Genomic DNA, 12,769 nt, shown 5'->3' with positions numbered 1-12,769 from the left:
AGTTTTGGGGCTGCTTGCTCTGCCCATAATAATTATAGCAAAACATATCACAATAATTTTCTTTAGATTGCTAAACATCTTCTTTTTCAAATACAGTATAATACTGTAATTCAGTCATCATAGAAGCAACTGTTTTCACATCTCAATCATCAGAAACAATGCCTGGTATTATTATATCATTCATAGAAAGTTTGAACACACATGGTATTTGAATAACCTCCGTGGGACCATATATATAAAATGTTACTTTGTCCCAAACAATCCCATCAGGAATTGGTATTGCGGATATGTTCACAAAGGACAAGTCTCTCCGGACTCTATGTGATGAAAAATGTGGTTTTAAGACCTCATCCACCAATTCAACTGTCGATTTTTCAGGAATAAAATGTCCGTGTATTAACAAAAAGAAAGTTATGACAATACCAATCCCAACTAAGAAAGCTATTATAGTCAAGGAAAGACATAGATAGTTCCATGGATGAACAAAGTATGTTATTTCAAGCCAGTTCATTAGCTTACGTGCGTTTGACAGTTCAGGTGTCAAAGAGGTGAATGAGTCTGAGACGTCATCATTGATGTCAGCAAAATATCCAGTAGTAGTTTGTGCAAAAACTGGACCTGTGTTTGTTGGTGGAGTTGGTGTTTCTCGTGGTGGCACAGAATAAATAGCACCATCCGTTTGTGTTGAAGCTGTGTCGAATCGATCAACTATTTCAGTATTATTTGATGTTAGTGGAACCAATGGAAGATCATTTTAAACCCTCCCCGAACTCGGAGAGGTGTTGGTGTTGCTGTTTACAACTTGTAGAAGAACTTCTTTACCAGTACTGAGAGGGGTTTCAGGAACTACTGATTGTTCCTCTTGGTCTGCTCTGCAGGAACGGCCACATGGTGTAGTTTGACATTGTCGATGGTAACAAAACGATTTTCCTTGACATCTGTCAACAGCTGTAGAATTACAGTTTTGGTACCGTGCATCCCCAAGACTGGGACTGGTGCTCGATAGGAAGGACCAAATTCCTTTTTCACAGCAACCTTTTTACCTATTAGATCCCCAAATCTAGGAATCCATCCGGTAGATGTGACTGTTACATCCTTAATTCCTACGGAGGCAGTACTGGCAGAAGAATTGTCATCACAGAACTGTTGTAATTCGTGTAAGACAGTGACTCAATCATTCACGTCAAAAGGTGTTTCTACCACCTCCATGCCAGGACCATAACGATCTGGAACATACATTTGAGTTCTGAACAGGCACTCATATGAAATACGAGCCCCCCAGGGACTTTCTAGAAGTGCTCTCAGAACTCCATATAGGTGATTAAGCCAACTACGACCTGTACCTAAGACTCTGGCTGTTAAGGATTGCTTTAAATCACGGTTTAATCGTTTCACTACACAATTTCCTTCTGGGATGAAATGGAGACGAGTACTGGAGTTGGACCCCAAACAAAGCTATGGCATCCCTGAATGCCCAGGGCCCTGGTCCGTGTGGAAAGCCACAACTGCACATGTACCGATAAAGACTCGTGAATCTTTAATAACTGTCCGAGGGTCAGCCAAGCATTGTGGCCACACCCATAAAAATCTGGAGCAAGAGTCAACAGCGACCAAAATATACTTGTATGCACTGTCCGGTGTTAGGGGACCGCAATCGTCCAAGTACACACATTGTAAAAGTTTATTTGAAATTCGGATGGGTGTATGAGGTGGGCGTTTAGCGGTGGAAACTTTAATTTGTTGACAGATGTAACAACAAAGGGCATACTGTTTGGTCTCCTTGCAGAGGCCTGGCTACCAATAGCGGGCTTGAACATTTATATTGTAGCCGCCACACCAGTATGGGTAGATGCCACCCCTTCATGCGCTGCTTTGATCAACTCTGGTCTTATATCTTTATTGGGAATTTCTCTCACGGCTACACCTGGTATCCTAACCTCAGCATTCAGGAGATCTCCCATTCGGTAGGAATATTTAGCCAGAAATGTTTTAGGACAGGGCATACTATCAACTGTAGCTTTCACGGCAGCCCATATGTCTGCACCTGGTTTTGTACTTAAACGTGTTTTGGCAGCTACAGCAGCTGTAGCTACTGCTGACTTTGCGGCTTCATCAGCCAGTGTATTTCCAGTCATGTGTATTCCAACACGCTGGTATCCAAGTGTATGTACAACATGGACATTTGGTAGTGTTTCTTTTAGATCTGCTACTTTCCCCCACAGAAGTCTGTGTTTAATGGTGTTGCCTTTAGAATCTCTGAACCCCTTCTGGCGCCAGTAATGGAGGTATTCATTGAAGGACTGGACACAATAGTACGAATCACAAACAATCAGTGTTGGTTGTGCAGGATCTGTATGTTCCAGTGCCATGAACAGAGCTTTTAGCTCTGGCAATTGTGCTGTGCAATCCCCAAGAGTTTGCGTGAATGTGTGTAGGGGACAAAGTTTATTGTCCTCCATATAGCCACTTACGACTGCGCAAGCAGCGGAATATTGGTGTTTTGTGCCAATTGCAGGTTGTGCAGAGCCATCAGTGTACATGACTCTATAATATTGTTCAATAGGCAGTGTAGGTGCTGGAACTGGGTATTCTAGTTCGTACTGCAAAAATTCTTGAGTTTGTAATTTTGGGTAAAAAATGTAGTCTACATCTGTGGCTGTGAAAGAAGTGGTCCATTGTATCCAACGTGGATGTAATGCTTTTGTGTTTGGAACGCTGGCTTTCGTAACAGCCTCTAGGGCTGGGATTGGGGTGACAATGATTATGGGGGTCATTCTAATCTTGTCGGGCGGCGGGAGCCGCCCGCCAAGCGGGAACCGCCAGAAGACCGTACCGCGGTCAAAAGACTGCGGCGGTCATTCTGAGTTTCCCGCTGGGCTGGTGGGCGACCCCCAGGAGGCCGCCCGCCCACCAGCGGGAAACCCCCTTCCACGAGGATGCCGGCTCCGAATGGAGCCGGCGGAGTGGAAAGTTGCACCCGTCGCGATTTTCAGTGTTTGCTATGCAGACACTGAAAATCTTTGTGGGGCCCTGTTAGGGGGCCCCTGCAGTGCCCATGCCATTGGCCCCACGACACCCATTCCCGCCAGCCAGGTTCTGGCGGTCAAAACCGCCAGAACCAGGCTGGCGGGAAGGGGGTTGGAATCCCCATGGCGGCGCTGCCTGCAGCGCCGCCATGGAGGATTCTTCAGGCCAGGGGAAAACCGGCGGGAAACCACGGCGGCACCGCCAGCCTGTTGGCGGTGCATCCGCGGTCCCCGGCCCTGGTGGTCTATGACCGCCAGGGTCAGAATGACCCCCTATGCGTTTGCCCTGGGCTAGAGGTCTCTTTTTAATGACAGCCATCTGTACAGCAGTGAGAATTTTCTCTGTGATTTGTACGCAATCGGGACTGTTTCACCTTCATTATATGTCACGTAGGTGAAACCGATGGCACCAGCAATGATTCTGATAACCAAGTGTGTCTTGGTGTCCCTTGTGTGTAGATGTTGTGCTGAAAGCATGTCTGTCTGAAGATCTCTGAGAATGCGTGTATGTTCACTTGGCCAAAATTTTCTTAAAAAAGGGTTTATGGGTGAAGCATAATCTGGAATCTAAGTTCTGTCAAAATGTATTAAACCCAATACCGATTGGAGTTTTTTTATCGTGTTTGGAGGTTGTAGTTTTGCGCATTTTTCTAAGAATTGTGGCGCTAGGCTCTTTCCTTCACTTAAAAGCTCATATCCCAGGAAAAGGACGCTAGGGGAAAGCAATTTTTGTTTTTTTAAAGTTGAATTTGTAGCCAAATTCCGCAAATCCAACAACAATGCGGGCTACCCGTCTTAAATGTTGTAACAATTCATCATCCGTGAGATAGATATCCTCTACATAGGACAATGCTTCAGGGTCAATCTTGTGCAAAATTGCAGTGACACGAGCTGCGAACAGGCCTAGGCTGACCTTATATCTCTGAGGTAAACAACTGAATTTTTTTCTGGGAGCCTAGTGCACTGAAACTTGTTAAATGTCTACTGTCAGGTGCTATATTCTGGCAGAAGAAGCCATTGGAAATGTGCAGTGTTGTTTTGCATTTTTTAAGCACTATATTGTTCATCAGTGCTGTGCTATCAATCAATCAATCAATCATATTTATACAGCGCGCTACTCACCCGTGAGGGTCTCAAGGCGCTAGGGGCGGGGGGTCACTGCTGCTCGAAGAGCCAGGTCTTGAGCTGCCTCCGGAAGGCGAGGTGGTCCTGGGTGGTCCTGAGGTGGGTGGGGAGGGAATTCCACACCTTGGCTGCCAGGTAGGAAAAGGATTTCCCACATGCAGTGGTTCAGCGGATGCGGGGGACGGCGGCGAGGGCGAGGCTGGTGGAGCGAAGTTGACGGGTAGGTGTGTAGAAGGTGAGGCGACGGTTGAGGTATTCGGGGCCCTTGTTGTGGAGGGCTTTGTGTGCGTGGGTGAGGAGCCTGAAGGTGATGCTTTTGTTGACGGGTAGCCAGTGCAGGTGTCTCAGGTGGGCGGAGATGTGGCTGTGGCGAGGTACGTCAAGGATGAGGCGTGCAGAGGCATTTTTTATTCGCTGAAGACGTTTCTGAAGTTTTGCGGTGATTCCTGCGTATAGGGTGTTTCTGTAGTCTAGGCGGCTCGTGACGAGGGCGTGGGTAACAGTTTTTCTGGTGTCGGCGGGGATCCAGCGGAAGATCTTTCGGAGCATGCGGAGTGTGAGGAAGCAGGAAGACGAGACGGCGTTGACTTGCTTGGTCATGGTGAGAAGGGGGTCCAGGATGAATCCGAGGTTGCGTGCGTGGTCTGAGGGGGTCGGTGCGGTGCCCAGGGCCGTGGGCCACCAGGAATCGTCCCAGGCGGATGGGGAGTTTCCGAGGATGAGGACTTCCGTTTTGTCTGAGTTTAGCTTCAGATGGCTGAGTTTCATCCATTCTGCGACGTCTTTCATTCCATCCTGCAGGTTGGTTTTGGCGGTGGCTGGGTCTTTGGTGAGGGAAAGTATCAGCTGGCTGTCGTCGGCGTAGGAGATGATGTTGATGTTGTGTTTGCGTGCGATGTCAGTGAGGGGGCTCATGTAGACATTGAAGAGAGTACAGCTGAACGAGGAGCCCTGTGGGATGCCGCAGATGATCTCGGTGGGATCCGAGCGGAACGGCGGGAGGTAGACTCTTTGGGAGCGGTCAGAGAGAAAAGAGGTGATCCAGTCCAGGGCCTGTCCTTGGATACCGGTGGAGCGGAGGCAGGCTTTTAGGGTGTGGTGGCAGACGGTGTTGAAGGCAGCCGAGAGGTTGAGGAGGATGAGGGCGGCTGTTTCTCCGTTGTCCAGCAGAGTTCGGATGTCGTCGGTGACTGCGATGAGGGCGTTTTCCGTGCTGTGGTGGGGCCGGAATCCGGATTGCGAGGGGTCGAGCAGGTTGTTGTCTTCGAGGAAGTTTGTCAGTTGTTTGTTGACAGCCTTCTCGATGACTTTGGCCAGGAAGGGGAGGAGCGAGATGGGGTGGAAGTTCTTCAGATCGCTGGGCTCCGCTGTGGGTTTCTTCAGGAGAGCGTTGACTTCCGCGTGTTTCCAGCTCTCGGGGAAGGTGGCAGATGCAAACGAGCTGTTGATGATGGTCTGGAGATAGGGGGCGATGATGTTGTCGGCTTTGTTGAAGATGTAATTTGGGCAAGGGTCCGAGGGGGCACCAGAGTGGATGGTGTTCATGGTAGTTTTGGTCTCTTCGGCGCTGATGGGTGTCCAGGCGTTGAGGGTGATGGCTGGGGCTGTGGATTCCATGGTGGTCGGTGGGCTCTGTGGACCGAAGCTGTCGTGTAGGTCGGTGATCTTTCAATGGAAGAAGGTGGCGAGGGAATTGCAGAGTTCTTGTGAGGGCGTGATGGAGTTGGAGCTGGCATTGGGATTGGAGAGCTCTTTGACGATCTTGAAGAGTTCTTTGCTGTTGTGGGTGTTCTTGTCCAGTCTTTCTTTGAAGGATGCTCTTTTGGTGGCGCGGATCAGCTGGTGGTGTTCGCGGGTGGCGATTTTGAGGGCTGACATGTTTTCTGCGGTGCGCCAGGTTTTCTTGAGGGTACGGCAGGTTTTCTTGGATTCTTTAAGGGCATCTGTGAACCATTGAGGTTTCCTGGTGTTGGTCTGTCTTGGGAGACGTCTGAGGGGGGCGAGGTTGTCAGCGCAGTTGGTGATCCACTGTGTGAGGCTGAGGGCTGCATTTTTGGCGTCGGAGGTGATGGTAGGTTGGTTGTGGTTGAAAGTGGAGAGTAGCTGTTCTGTGGAGATTTTGTTCCAAGGTCTGCGTGAGATAGGTTGTGTGCGAAGGTGGAGAGTCTTGCATCTGAAGGTGAAGTGGACACATCTGTGGTTGGTCCATTGTATTTTGGAGGAGTGGCTGAAGGATACGTGGTTGCTGTTGGAGAAGATGGGGTTTAGGGTGTGTCCGGCGATGTGGGTGGGGGTGTTCACCAGTTGCTTGAGACCGAGGTTGGCGAGGTTGTCAAGCAGGGTGGTGGTGTTGGTGTCGTTGTTCTGCTCCAGGTGGAAGTTCAGGTCTCCGAGGAGTATGTAGTCTGGCGAGGCTAGGGCGTGCGGGGAGATGAAGTCTGTGATGGATTCGCTGAAAAGGGCGCGTGATCCAGGGGGCCTGTAGATGAGAGTTCCTCTGAGGGTGGTCCTGGGGTCAGTGTGGATCTGGAAGTGCATGTGTTCGGTGGCGAGGGGGGTGTCTTCGGTGGAGGTAGTGACGTTGATGGTGTTCTTGAATATGATGGCGATTCCTCCTCTGACTTGGTTGGTGCGGTCTTTCCTGGCGATCTTGTAGCCGTCGGGGATGGCTATGGCGATGTAGGGGGCCGATGAGGCGTTTAGCCAGGTCTCAGTGATGAAGGCGACGTCCGGTGCGGTAGAGTCCAGGAGGTCCCATAGTTCAATGGCGTGCTTGTGGACGGAGCGTGCGTTGATGAGGATGCACTTGAGGTGGTTATTGGTGCGTGGGCTGGTGGGCGGGGTGCAGTCGCGGTGGAAGGTATGTTTGCAGGTTTGACATGCGAAGGGTCCATGAGTGCGTTTTGGGCTGGCTTGGTAGCAGGTTGTAGTACGTCCCGGGTTGAGTGCGTGGAGGGAGGCAGCGTCGTAGCAGTGCTGCAGGGTTTGGGAGCTCTGGGGGCCAGGGGTACTGGCGCTGGGCGCGGTTCAGGCACGGACGGGCACAGATGGGCTTGCCTTTGGCGCGCCAGCGGCACGCCCGCTGCGCGCGGCTGCCATAAGAGGGAGGTGGGGGGGAGGAGGGGTCAGCTGGGGGCGGGGCGGGGCGGGAGGCGGGAGGGAGGGTGACGAATGGGAGCAGGGGGGGCGCACGGGGCAGCGGCGGGAAAGCAGAGGGCAGGGGGCGGGGGGCCCAGAAAGAGGGGAAAGTGTGAAAAAAAAGGGAAAAATTCACAGGGGATGGGGGCGAAACAAAGGAGCAAGGACAGGGAGAGAACAGCAGAAAAAACGAAGGTGATTGGAAGGAGAGAACAGCAAAAGAAAAACGAAGGTGATTGGAAGGAGAGAACAGCAGAAAAACGAAGGTGATTGGAAGGAGAGAAAGCAGAAAAACGAAGGAAAATGGACAAAGACAGAGGACAGCAGAAAAACAAAGGAAAATGGACAAAGACAGATGATAGCAGAAAAACGATGGAAGATGGACAGAGACACAGGACAGCAGAAAAACGAAGGTGATTGGAAGGAGAGAACAGCAGAAAAACAAAGGAAAATGGACAAAGACAGAGGACAGCAGAAAAACGAAATAAAATGGACAGACAGAGAACAGAAGAAAAACTAAGGTGATTGGAAGGAGAGAACAGCAGAAAAACGAAGGTGATTGGAAGGAGAGAAAGCAGAAAAATGAAGGAAAATGGACAAAGACAGAGGACAGCAGAAAAACAAAGGTGATTGAAAGGAGAGAACAGCAGAAAAACGAAGGAAAATGGAGAAAGACAGAGGACAGCAGAAAAACGAAGGAAAATGGAGAAAGACAGAGGACATCAGAAAAACGAAGGAAAATGGACAGAGACAGAGGACAGCAGAAAAACGAAGGTGAATGGAAGGAGAGAACAGCAGAAAAACTAAGGAGATTGGACAAGGAAGAGAACACAGAAGACAGAAGAGAGCACAGAAGACAGCTGAACAGGGGGGAGCGCGAAGGAGCACTTACAGTTTGCTGAAGGTGGCAGGAGCCTGGGCAGGTGGAGCTGCAGCGGCGGGGGAAGCGACCTACCCTAGGGTCAAGGGTCGCTATGTGAGTCTGTATAGTATATGTGCGTGTATGACTTTTTAAGTGTCTGGAGTCTAAGACTATTCTGTCTGAGTGGTCTGGTTTAGCCACTGGGAATAAAGGATTAGTCATTGGAGAGATGCAGGGTTCAATTACACCCTGGTATTCTAGCTGTGTGAGTATTTCCCGCACAGGTGCTTTAGCATCATGTTTTATTTGATACTGAAGTTGTGGTTGGGGTTGATTTGTAATAGGAATTACATGGTAGGGGGATTATTTACCCCATCCTACGTGATTGTGATATAACACAGGTGCCTGTGCCAAAGCCCAGTCAATGGCATAGGCTTCTGCGTGTTCCTCCGGAACAAGGGGTGAAAAAGAATGTTTAATAACATCTTCTCCATATGGGCAGGTACGGGCAAATTCAGGTGGTCAATCTTGTTCGGCCAATAAGATGTTTACTACATGATCCCAAAAGATTGCGTCTGTTTTACCTTCAATGTCTCCTTCTAACAGTAGCGTTACCTTATAACCCTATCAGGCGTGGAGACACGCATGTCTGCAGTTTCTACTTGTAGAAAGTCATCAGTTGCTTTCATCTCCAGATGCTCTAGAAGACTCCGGGGAACTATTGTGACCTCTGCCGCGCTGTCTAGCAGCGCTAGTGCCCACTTCCTGTTCTTCAAGAGGACCCTCTTCCTGAATGGCATGTCGAACTGTGACTGCTGCCACTTTTTTCTTTTTGAATTGAGGTTTTTGTTGGGCAGGTTTCTCTTCCTTTTTAACAGAAACTTCTGATGAGTATTGTGATTTCTGTCTCGGTTTCACGTACTCTGTTCTTCGCTCTGCTCACCCACCTCTCTTATTTTTTTTTCCACTGAGCCCTGAAATGAACGAGATTGGCGTGTATCAGTATATTGATATATATCAGGTGTTTTTATATTATCTCTATTTCTGAGATTATATTGATTATATGGGGTCTCCGTACACAGAGATTCTCCCCTCTCTGTTTTAGGAGTTTGTTGTTTTTTATCCCAAGTTTCTTATTACCCTCAGGAGCTTGCTTGGAAAAATCTTTATTAGATTTGTCCTGAAATTGTGGTTTTGTTAGTCTGGTCCCTAAACTGTATTGACCAATGCTAGAATAGGTCTCTGCAATAATCTTAGGCAGCTTGCGTTCCTGATCCTGTTGAGGAACGTCACGGAGCCGCATGCGCACTGCTAGTGCGACTGCTTTCCCTTTAAGATTACTTAAAATAATTGAGAATACTGTGGCAAAATTGCCCATTAGTTGCATCCCCAAGTCTAGTGCCGGGGCAGCCCCGTATTCATCTTGAATTTGTTTAAAAACTTCCGGTAACTTGGCAAGTGTCGGCGTACCGTGTGTAGTTGTATAGAGCGCATCAAATACAGTGCCGCAGGTTTTACAGTTCTCGATTGTAGGGACTATCCCAAATGGCAGGCACATCGTTAGAATTCTATGTTTACTCTGAGGTCCCGTATGGGGATATACTGCTTCCAGCGCATTTATTTTTTGTGCTGACCAAAACGGAGTTTCCTCTCGTTTGGCAAGTACTTTCCCTATAATCGAATGTACAGTCGCCGGGTTTATACCTGGTATCACTGCATGTGGTTGTGCTGGTGCAGCACGTAGTGGGTTTGTATTTAATGTTTGCATCACAAACTGTGCTAATCGCCTATATGTTGCTGTTAATTCAGTATAATAGCGACGAACCTCAGCTACTGCTGAAGTCGCTACTGCAGGATGTAGGGTATAGGTGACCAATAAAGGCCAGGTAGGACCATCATTACTTATAGAGGACCTAACCTTACTGGTAGTATTGTGTGCGGTAGGGCGCCATCAAGCCAATTATTATGTTCTTGATAAGATAATGGTATTTCTAAATATGCATATGCCCTGTATTGTCCTGGTACATTTGCAGGTGTATAGTGATCAAATGTGTTTGTGTTCCCATCAACTGCTTGGAAATGTCACCCAAGAATAAACAAGTTCTGTTCTATAAGCTGCATGGGCATCCACCACAAATATGACTGGACCCACCTGGGCCATTAGACCATTTGCTAGCAAATGCGCAGAGGTTGTCTCATATTGACTGCTATTGCTATCAGCTGTGGATTCGCCATGCTAGATTGAAGAAATGTTCAGAGAAGGCACACCAAATAGGGTTTTTCCTTTTAAAGTTCAAGCTTGAACAACCTCCAGCACCAGATAGGATAACCTACGTAGCTGGGGTGGAAATCCTCAATACCATGGACGTCTCCGTATATGGTATTGAAGTGTCATTATATATAATGAGACAGAGATACTCAGGAGGACCAGAAAATTAGACCACATTGGTGGCGCCATGTCGCATAGGCTCTTATTATTCTAATGAGACTACTGGATTTTGAGCGCCAGAATCACCCGCGGTGTGGGAGACTAAGGCCCTCATTACAAACCTGGCAGTAAATCCTGCTTTCCGCCGTTCAGAAGACCGCCAACATATCACAGTGACTGCGGAATTCCGCTACAGGTATTATGACCCACAGCTTGGAATCCGCCACAATAGATACACCCACACAAGTCCGCCACACCAAAGGTCAGTAATAAACAGGCGATAACAAAACCTCCACCGTCACGCCAACAGGAATACACCCACAGTATCACGACCCACGAATCAACGCGTCAGTATTTCAACCGCAGTATTGCATTAGCGGTACACACCGACACGCTTAAAATACACACACATTTACAAAACACAACCACATTGGACAATTCGAAATACACACACCTGATAAACATACACACACCACTCACACAAACCCAATCCAATATAGAACACACACCCACATCACCCACAAAACCTTACTACCAATTTTTTTAAAGAAGGCCAGAGAGAGGCACTACCTAAAACAACACCAGCACCCACAGACACACAACACCATCACTTACACAACATCCACCGACCTCACACAACACACACCAACACATCCCCACAACCATCACAACTGACGCCACCTCACACATTACCCACACCACATCATGGCACCTCAACGACACCCCAGGTTCTCTGAGGAGGAGCTCAGGGTCATGGTGGAGGAAATCGTCTGGGTAGAGCCCCAGCTAATCGGATCACAGGTGCAGGAGACATCCATTGCAAGGAAGATGTAGCTATGGCGCAGATTTGTCGACAGGGTCAATGCAGTGGGACAGCATCCAAGAACATGGGATGACATCAGGAAGAGGTGGTATGACCTGCGGGGAAGGTACGTTCCGTGGTATCCAGACACCAGATTCCCGTACAGAGGACTGGCAGTGGACCCACACCTCCTCCCCCACAACTAACAAAGTGGGAGGAGCAAGTCTTGGCAATTATGCATCCTGAGGGCCTCGCAGGAGTAGCAGGATGACTGGACTCTGGTAAGACACATCTTTACTACTTTATCCCCCACATCCCACCTGCATGCCATCACATACCCCCACCCTTACCCTCACACCCGTCACCCCAACAACCCACAGATACTCCAATAACACAACCCACACATCCAAAACCAAGCCCTGCATGTAACACTAATGCATGGACACCCATCACCAAAGCATGTCCACTACAGAGACCCGCTCATGCCTCAAAATCACCAATCACACAAGGACCAAGCCAAAAATGCAAGCACAGGAGTAGAGGGTCACTCACCCATTGCACAAGATGGCGCACACATATACAATAACTATGCATTTACACTCCAACAGGACCCATACCCAACGTCACCAGATAGGAGGTGCCAGCAACATCCAGTCCCCCCACAGAAGAGACCCACAGTGATGACAGCAGCTCTGCACGCCTGGATCAAGATGACCAGCCCGGCCCATCAGGGACCTCGGGACAGTCGGTTCCCCTGACATAGTCACAAACCACCACTGAACCTCACCCCTCAGAAAACACCAGCACAGCACCCACCCAGCTGGCTCATCCCTCTGTCCCCAGGACACGTCAATCAGCAGTGTGTCCACCACTACAGGGAACCCAGGCAACCCCACAAACACAGGACGATCAAGCACCTGGGGGCAGTGGCAGTGGGCACACGGTTCAGGGGACAGAGGCACAGGATAACAGGGAAGCTGGGAGGACTGCTGTGCGACAGGGGGAGGACAGGCCCAGGGAACCCACTCTCCAAGAGGCACTCTCCAACATTATGGGAGCTTACCATAATTCCCAGGAGACCATGGGCACGGTACTGGCCAAGTTTCAGGAGACCGAGCGACTGCAGGAGGAACACTACGTGGGGATCAGGGAGGTCTTGAATTCCATCAACACCACCCTGGTCACCATTGCAGGGGTGCTGGCAGACCTTGTCAACACCATAAGGGACACAGTGGCACACCAACGGAGCCCTGACACTAGCCTGGATGATGAGCAGCCCTCCACCTCTGCCGGCGCTAGTGGACAGGAGGCCCCGCCACAGGAACAACAGGACACCAGCACCCCACCCCCTGCAGATGGCGAACCACCCCGTAAACGGTCCCTGAGAT

Source organism: Pleurodeles waltl, chromosome 3_1 (assembly GCF_031143425.1).
Source record: "Pleurodeles waltl isolate 20211129_DDA chromosome 3_1, aPleWal1.hap1.20221129, whole genome shotgun sequence".
Lineage (NCBI taxonomy): Eukaryota > Metazoa > Chordata > Amphibia > Caudata > Salamandridae > Pleurodeles > Pleurodeles waltl.
This window is presented reverse-complemented; position numbering follows the sequence as displayed.